Here is a 6,750-nt window from a genome sequence, read left to right as displayed (position 1 = left end):
TAAAAATAGAAGGATGCAGGGATTGAGGTGGAAAAGATGCAAATTGAATCCCAAATCATTTGGCTAAAAAATGAAGAATGAAAAGGAGCATTATACGTATAATATATAAATAAACATTTAGTATCATAATTGAATTTAGATTAAAATCATATTCGTTCACATTTAATTTGAAATTTGAACTCATAGGGAATTTAACTTTTAATATAATCAAATTTTTCTTGAAACCCTTTTTGGTTCAGAACTTCAGGGTTTATTAGTAGAAGTAAGACGATATCCTTTTGTGGTGCTACGAAGCGATTCTGAACGATTTCATTGATTCTTGAAAGTCATCGCCACCGTTGCCCAGATCTGGTTAATGGCGACAACAAAGTCGATCCGGCTTGAAATGATATTTTTTCCACACACAATCTCTATCTCTGGACTCAAGTGCTTCCATTCAGATTCAGCCAAAAAGGATCATAATTATACGCTTTAGCGTTCCCTAGGAAAGTTGGCTCTGATCAGGTAAAGGCACACAACAGAACGGAAAACTTGGCTCGGTACTTGGTTCTTTCAATAACAACGAAAAATCGTTCGAAGCGATCGTCAGGTCGCTGCCTGGAAAGTCTGGAAACGTTCCTAGGCCCAAAAATACCACCAATTTCATGCTTCGATTGGCTCCGATCAAACGCGGGAAAAAAGAAGTTTAACAAATCCTCGGCTGCTACCGTTTGCTTTCTTGATTGACCATAATACTCATTTCATATCCGGAGAAGCCGTCCAAATATTTTCGAGATCCCGCACTCAATCCCGGCCGTTGAAATGTTCCTCAAATCCACTTCGCCGGGCATCAACATCATCAGAGTTCGCGGTAATTACTAATTATCTGTGAAGTTACGCAAGATATCAGGTTTTTTTCTTATACCTCCACCCAACTCTTTCAGTAGAACCCATCACGGGCAAAAGGAGGCTTCGATATGTTTCGGATTTCTCTCAATGACGGAACCGTGAATAATCGAGATAATCAGCCGGGCCGGACCAAACCGAACTGGACCGATCGAAAGCAACCCTCCAGTCCCAATAAGGCCACTCATTGATAGATTGAGGATGTTCTGCGCAGCACACACAAAGATCTCTGATTTGAGATTAACTCACCGGAGTTTTTAATTCGAGCACTTTGAAAGTTTGGCTTGGAGAAAATTAACTTTTTAACTTGCGAGACCTTTGAACTCATAAGGCATTACGAAATTGGTTCAGGTGATTATTGAACTGAACTGGCTGGTTGGTTGATCTTTAATTTCTCCATTACGCTTATCGGTTAGAAAGGACAGGAAATGTCTTACCTCTGATGTGCAGGTGATTAATCATTAATCGTTGTCGATTGGAAAGTTTGAAGCCGTTTCAATAACATAGTTTTTTTCTACAATAAAATTTATGATGGGTCGAAAATATTGTCGACTTTACTGTTCAAAATATATATTCTCACTAAGAAAAAAAAAACATTTGATGGTTTATTAACATTTTATTAAGACATTCGTTTTTCTTTTTATTCATGATATAATATCTTAAGTATTCAAAATGAATTTTTCATAATTTAAAGATTACTTTAGAAGAGATTAAATGCAGATTAACTTGAATTTGATTTAATTCTTCGAGAGCAACAACTGAAAAAAATATGAATCATAACGCCACAAGTTCTCTATAGAAAGCAAAATAATGACACCTTTTAGACATTCATTGAGCTCGTTGACCCGTCTTGCGGGTTTTCGAAATTCAAATTCTGCTCGTACTACCAAATTACTAAAAATGCACAATAAATCCGGTGGTTCATTAAGTAAAAAAATATTCTCCATTATGTTCCTTGTTCTGAACTAGTAATTTGGTTAAATTTAAAGCTTCGGATATAAAAATCGAAGCACAGAACTAAACTACAAAATCTCAACACTAAATTTCAAAAGAAATTAAATTCGAATCCTAAGATGAATTTCTGATCAGATCCGAAATACCCATGATTAAAGCTGGTTTAGCAACCGTACTAATTATAATTTTAATATCCTTTCTTATTTTTAAATGAAGGGTTGATTGAAAAATTTCACTGTTATATCTTGAATTTAAAAAAATATCAAACCATATTTTGAAATGTGAATTCTCGAGGAAAAAATCCTCGAGACATTATTTAAAATACATTATTGATGAATCAATTTAATTGAATATAAAAAAAAAATTGTTTAAAGAGTTCCAGTGATGAGTTCAAACTCTAGATTTTCAAGTATTGAATCATTACTCTTTCCGACAAGTCGTCAATAAATTATTTAAAATTAAGTTCCTTATTCTAAGCTAGACATTTTCTTACAAATAAATATTAAGCAGTCAATATTTTGAAATGTGAATTCTCGAGGAGAAAATACATTATGAACTTGACTTTATGAGACTTTATTCAAAATACATTATTGTTTGTTCAATACAATTCAATTAAAAAAAAATTAAATTTGTTTAAAGAGTGCCAGCGCTGAAAGTCAGAGATGAGAGCATATTTTTTTATTAAAATTTTCCCTATAAAAGTTGATTTTCGTTTTTCATATTGTTAGCTTTTTATATTTATAATACAACAAGATCAATTTATCATTAAATCAGATATACTTGAACCGATATACACCACTTCACGAGAAAACGGGAGACACGAATAGCGCTATCTGGCGACAGAAATGGAAGTATTACACTGTGATTTTTTTCGGAGCTTTGATCAGAGATGCCAGGTGTCCTGATTTTTCAATTGAAAATCGCAAAATGTGTGGCGTAGCATATCGAAAAGACAAAAGTAAAATGAGTACTATTTGAATAAAAATAAGTTATAACCAGCGCTAACTCCTACAATTTTTAAAACATCATACAATCCCTTAAACATCGTAATTGTAATATTACTATCGATTCAAAGCAATGTTTAAAAAAAGAAATAATGAAATGGAAGTGTTATTAGACTCAAAAACATCAAGGCCATCCTTTGAAATAATGAAATAAGGAAGGTAATTGAAAGTTATTGCTCCAATCCATATTTTGTTCAGAAATATTTACAAGTATGGTATCGATATATTTTCTTAAACCCCTTTTAATTGGTTTGTTATTAATAACTTATTTATTATGACTTTATAAAAAACTAAAAATAAATTGAATTACGACATTAATGATAAAATCTGCCAGCACACAGACTTTTGTCATAGCATACATTGAGAATTTCCACTAGCACTTTACGAGTAAACAAACATACAGCGTATTCTTAACCAAACCTTTGCGCCTTTTGGTTTCTTTAAATCGAATTCCACAAAATTTATTTGATATCTGTCTTCATTTCGAGCTTTTAACAGCGATCCGTTACCTAGAATATATGCATACAAAAGGGCAAATTAAAATAAGCGGAAGCTTATTGAAAATTAAAAAAAAATCTAGCGAAGAGACCAAAATTAAATATAGATCAAGAAACAAAAAAAAATCTAAAATTCCGAAAAAAAATCATCAAATCTCACGTGAGGTTTATTACGTCGCATGAAAAATCATAAAAATTCTCAGAAAACTGCTTCAAAAGTTATCACACCAACTTTCAAATTTGTATTTTACATATAGAATATGTTGTCCAAGCTTCGAATATTTAAAAAGGACGGAAGTTGCGACTTGTTTATGCCAGTTTTCAATTTTTTGGTAATTAGACTTTTGATATTAATTTTTATTACAACAATCAAATAGCGAAAGAAAATTTCATCTAAAATGTGAAAAGCTTACGATGGTTATTTGGTTTTGAACAATTTCGTTCTGCAGAGTTGCTTTTCCAATTTAATATATAAATTTTAACCATGATCTGATTGTTAAAATGTGAAAACCATGGAATTTCAGTGTAGTTACCAAACAATTTGATCCTTATGGAATGAATAAGCCCAGAATGTTTCAAATCTCTAAAAAAAACGCTATGTGTGTGAAGTACTGTTGAAGAAATTAAATTTCATACAAAACCTCTGCATTGAGTCTGAATTGCAAGGTTTGATTTTGACTGTTAGCTCGTTAAAAGTATATCAACAATTTTAAATTTCTGTTTTGATCAAATAAAAAAGAACTGGTAAAAATCTGTACTGAATGTCGGAAATCTTTCTGCGAAAATTTGATTTTAAAACATATTTTAAAATATATTTGGCTAAATTTATACTATTGTGTGGCCCGCAATCAAGTCTCAAAACGAAGATTTGGCCCGCCTGTTGAAAATCTTGGCCACCCCTGCTCTAGACAGTATTTTAAGACTAAAATCCACCGGAGGCGAGCCGAATTTCTGACATGTTTGTTAACACTTATTTTTTAACACCTTTTGGAATCAAGTGATATCCCGGTAAATTCATTTCTTGTTCTGAAAATTTCACTTGGAAAAAATCTCCAAGGGGGGGGGGTTAAATCTCAATCCCCCCCCCCTGCGTTCGCACGGCCTTGCATCCATGAAGGCTGGAACAAATATCAATTTACTCTTTTGTCACTCCCCTTCAAAATTTACAAAAAAACATAAATTTTTCGATAAAAAAATTACTTGGTTTTGTGCAATGATATAGTAAACAATTTTGTTGCATACAACCTTTCGTGCAATTTATTCCAATTAATTGGTTTTTTGCATTATTTTTTATTATCCCCCCCGCCCTTGCAATGTTTCAGCCCCGAGTAACAATTATTTATTTACATACATAGTATTCCGTCTTACGACATAACTTGACGAACATAATTCCTAAAATTCACTCTGTCCATGGCAACCGTTCTCCAATTTCTCGGGCATCCCACGTTCGCCAGATCACGCTCCACTTGGTCTAACCACCTCGCTCGTTGCGCCCCTGCTCGTCTTGTTCCTACCGGATTCGTGGCGAACACCTGTTTTGCAGGACAGTCATCCGGCATTCTCGCAACATGTCCCGCCCAGCGTATCCGGCCAGCCTTCACCACCTTCTGGATACTGGGTTCGCCGTAGAGTCGCGCGAGCTCGTGGTTCATCCTTCGCCTCCACATTCCGTTCTCCTGTACGCCGCCAAAGATGGTTCTTAACACTCGTCGCTCGAATACTCCGAGTGTACGCAGGTCCTCCTCGAGCAATATCCATGTCTCGTGCCCGTAGAGAACAACCGGTCTAATAAGCGTCGTATACAGGTTACACTTCGTGCGAGGGCTAAGTCTTCTCGACCGCAGTTGCTTGTGGAGTCCATAGTAGGCACGACTTCCGCTGATAATTCGCCTCCGGATCTCACGGCTGTCGTCATTGTCTGCGGTCACCAGTGAGCCGAGATAGACAAAGTCTTCGACTATCTCCAGCTCGTCGCCGTCGATCGTGACCTTGTTATTACTGGACAAGCGGGTTCGGTTGGTCTCGGATCCGCAGGCCAGCATGTACTTCGTCTTGGACGTATTAATCATCAACCCAATCCTTCCTGCTTCGCGTTTCAGTTTGCGGTAGATCTCCTCCACCGCCGCAGATGATCTGCCGACTATATCAATGTCATCGGCAAAGCAGATAAGTTGACTGGATCTGTTGAAAATCGTGCCCCGCATTTCGCCCACCGCTCGTCGAATAACACCTTCTAGCGCCACGTTGAACATCATGCAGGATAGACCATCACCTTGTCGAAGCCCCCTGCGCGATTCGAATGAACTCGACAATTCACCCGAAATCCGCACACAGCACTGCGTTTCATTCATCGTCGCCTTGATCAGTCTGATCAGCTTCCCGGAAAAGCCGTTCTCGTCCATGATTTGCCCCGAGTGATTTGCCCCGAGTCACAAAAGAAGGATTTTAAATTTGTTCTGGCCTTATTGCCTGATAAAAAGAACTCAAAAAAGAGCTTTTATCAAAAAATTAATAATTGCTCCATTGAGTATGCAAATTCTGCAAGAATTCTTTTTGTCGGACACATATACACTGTGGAATGAGCACTAATATGGCCAAAAACAGTCAATGAACCGTTTATCTTAAGACTTTGCTTGATTTTTTAAAAGGCTTAAGTCACCCGTATAATGGGTCAAATCTTCCTTTATAAAGGATCAAGTCTCATTCGACTTCAAAAATATCACTTTTTTTTCGTCAAACGAAAATGCTTCTGGTTTAGTTCATGATCGGGCCATGTATCCTTCTTATTTTTGGAGCATATGGATTTGAAGTTATACGTTATTAGAAAATGCAAAAGAAATCGATTTGCCATTTTTTTTTTCAAAAAGGTATGACGCAAATAAGAAAATGGGATCAAGTATCCTCTCTCCAATAATATTTCAATTCTCAGGCTGAATGAATTATAATGAACCAATTATTTTTAGCCTTTATTCACCATGGTTAACTAAAGGGTTTACATTAGTATAAACGATTTTTTATTGGAATAAGAGAAAAATTTTCGAATGCTTTTATCAGGTAGGTAAAATGCCTTTAAAAATCAGATAGAAATTATCAAAATTATGCTTTTCATCATTTCATCCCATTGAATCTCAGCTTTGACCATAATTTTACAGAGAGAATATGAGATCCTTATGCTGGTTTGATAAAAAAATTAAGACGGAAGTAAATTTGTCTAAACATGACATCTCTAACTAGGTTTTATTCAAAATAATTTTTGGTACATATATGAAATTTTTCTGAAATTTCTCTGAATTTTCAGCTTTGACGAATGCTTATCATTAGTTTCTACTATTTTCAAAAAAATTGCATGAAAATATTGCGAGTGGAATCGCAAAAAATCTTCAACCATTAATAGGCACTTTAAGCCCGCT

This window comes from Uranotaenia lowii, chromosome 2, assembly GCF_029784155.1.
Source record: "Uranotaenia lowii strain MFRU-FL chromosome 2, ASM2978415v1, whole genome shotgun sequence".
In the NCBI taxonomy this organism is placed as follows: domain Eukaryota; kingdom Metazoa; phylum Arthropoda; class Insecta; order Diptera; family Culicidae; genus Uranotaenia; species Uranotaenia lowii.
This window is presented reverse-complemented; position numbering follows the sequence as displayed.